This window comes from Mizuhopecten yessoensis, unplaced genomic scaffold (genome assembly GCF_002113885.1).
Source record: "Mizuhopecten yessoensis strain PY_sf001 unplaced genomic scaffold, ASM211388v2 scaffold1359, whole genome shotgun sequence".
Classification (NCBI taxonomy): domain Eukaryota; kingdom Metazoa; phylum Mollusca; class Bivalvia; order Pectinida; family Pectinidae; genus Mizuhopecten; species Mizuhopecten yessoensis.
This window is the reverse complement of record NW_018404007.1, coordinates 210,003-212,880: the sequence shown is the minus strand read 5'-3', so window position 1 is coordinate 212,880 and position 2,878 is coordinate 210,003.

The window sequence follows — 2,878 nt, the reverse complement described above, 5'->3', positions numbered from 1 at the left end:
TGTCTGGTTCCGGTATTGTAATGTCTGGTCCCGGTATTGTAATGTCCGGTCCCGGTATTGTAATGTCTTGTCCCGGTATTGTAATGTCCGGTCCCGGTATTGTAATGACTGGTCCCGGTATTGTAATGTCTGGTCCCGGTATTGTAATGTCTGGTTCAAGTATTTGAGTGTCAGGTCTTATAATTTTAGGATCGTGTCCGATAATGAAATATATGATGTACATTTTGACATTTCTTGATGTGTAAGGAGAATCAACATTCAGTAAAAATTCCCAGCTCAATGCTTGATACAGTATAAAAATATAAATCGCATATGATTTTCATTCTTGTTCCCGTGTGTTATTAGTGAAGTGTCCTGGTCCAGTACTTTTAAGAACGGCGAACTGTGATCGTCTGGTGTATGAATTATCATCTTAGTTACTGATGCATATATAAAAGGATATAAACCGATTTTTTCGGGTGGACACCTGATGGTATCGGGCGGGATAGAACAGTAAATCTGTGTAGCCCGCCCCGTCTGATGGGCGCCATGCGTTACACCAATGCATTAAACATCACATATTGTTTTTTAAAAGGGAGACATTTACATGTTCGATAACATCCTTATTTGGGCGGAATCTCAATTTCAATCGCTTGTTTTTTGCCATTAACACAGGAGTGTTTATTGGGTTTCGTTTATGAAATATTGTCGTAGATATTTATATTTTATGTAATCCGTTCAAATCGATAGGAAAAACGTTTTTTAAAATTAGATAAAATAATATTTTGAACTCATTTTTATATTTTAGCAAAGTGTACATGATATGCCCTTGTCTACATACTGGCAGCACTGGGTCGGTATCACCGTATTATCAGGCCGTCTTGTAGTTTGTCTAGACTTAATCAATCCCTGTCATCACGGTTTCTAATCAAACCCGCTTTCTTTCCTACATATGATGGTTTTAAATAACAGCCTAATCACTGTGTGTGGCTGTTTTCAAGCTCTGTTTTTCTTAATTTTCAACAAATTTCTTTGTTTTAGAAAATGTCTTAATTTACTTCTCGAATTAGTCGAAATTGATATCGATGTGTCTTCACAAAATACCTAAACATCGTGCATAATAGCTTTTAATCAATTATGACCTTCACCGTGTAACCTAGATAGGATCTCAAAACCTCTTTAAATTAGCTTGCTATTGAAATACAAATAGATAACAGGACTTCTGGTAGTAATACAAGGAAACGCGTACAATGGAAAAAAATCCACTGCACTATTAATGCATGTATATTTGTATCAAAACGGCAATCGGCTCCAGTTCTATGGGGTCAAGGACATGCTACAACAGTGCCCCGTGTTTGGTGGTCTGCTCTGTCATTAGACAAATTTAGGGTTTAAAGTCTGGAAAGGCATTATTTAATTTTTTATTGGAATTTGGTGAGCACTAAGTAAACAAGAACAACAAGGTTGTCCTCTCAGCTGTTTGTGGTTGTCTTCTCAGCCGTTAGTGGTTGTCTTCTCAGCCGTCTGTGGTTGTCTTCTCAGCTGTTTGTAGTTGTCCTCTCAGCCGTTTGTGGTTGTCCTCTCAGCTGTTTGTGGTTGTCTTCTCAGCCGTTATTGGTTGTCTTCTCAGCCGTCTGTGGTTGTCTTCTCAGCCGTCTGTGGTTGTCTTCTCAGCCGTTTGTGGTTGTCCGCTCAGCCGTTTGTGGTTGTCTTCTCAGCCGTTTGTGGTTGTCTTCTAAGCCGTCTGTTATTGTCTTCTCAGCCGTTTATGGTTGTCCGCTCAGCCGTCTGTGGTTGTCCTCTCAGCCGTCTGTGGTTGTCCGCTCAGCCGTCTGTGGTTGTCCTCTCAGCCGTCTGTGGTTGTTTTATCAGCCGTTTGTGGTTGTCGTTTTAGCCGTTTGTTGTCTTCTCAGCTGTCTGTGGTTGTCTTCTCAGCCGTCTGTGGTTGTCTTCTCAGCCGTCTGTGGTTGTCTTCTCGGCCGTCTGTGGTTGTCTTCTCAACCGTTTGTGGTTGTCCGCTCAGCCGTTTGTAGTTATCCCCTCAGCCGTCTGTGGATGTCTTCTTCGCCGTCTGTGGTTTTCTTCTTTACCGTTTGTGGTTGTCCTCTCAGCCGTTTGTGGTTGTCCTCTCAGCCGTTTGTAGTTGTCCTCTCAGCCGTCTGTGGTTGTCTTCTTCGCCGTCTGTCGTTGTCTTCTTTACCGTTTGAGGTTGTCCTCAAGGCGTTTGTGGTTGTCTTCTCAGCCGTTTGTGGATGTCCGCTCAGCCGTTTGTGGTTGTCTTTTCAGTCGTCTGTGGTTGTCCTCTCAGCCGTCTGTGATTGTCTTCTTAGCCGTGTGTGGTTGTCTTCTCAGCAGTCTGTGGGTGTCCTCTCAGCCGTCTGTGGTTGTCCTCTCAACCGTCTGTGGTTGTATTCTCAGCCGTCTTTGGTTGTCCCCTCAGCCGTCTGTGGTGGTCCTCTCAGCCGTCTGTGGTTGTCTTCTCAGTTGTTTGTTGTTGTAATTGTTCAGCAGTTTGTATCTTCCTCGGCTGTTTGTGGTTGTCCTCTCAGCCGTCTGTGGTTGTCTTCTCAGCCGTCTGTGGTTGTATTCACAGCCGTCTGTGGTTGTCCTCTCAGCCGTCCGTGGTTGTCTTCTAAGCCGTCTGTGGTTGTCCTCTCAGCCGTCTGTTGTTGTCTTCTTAGCCGTCTGTGTTTGTCTTCTCAGCCGTCTGTGGTTGTCTTCTCAGCCGTCTGTGGTTGTCCTCTCAGTCGTGTGTGGTTGTCCTCTCAGCCGTCCGTGGTTGTCTTCTAAGCCGTCTGTGGTTGTCCTCTCAGCCGTCTGTTGTTGTCTTCTCAGCCGTCTGTGGGCGTCCTCTCATCCGTCTGTGATTGTCCTCTCAGCCGTCTGCTGTTGTCTTCTC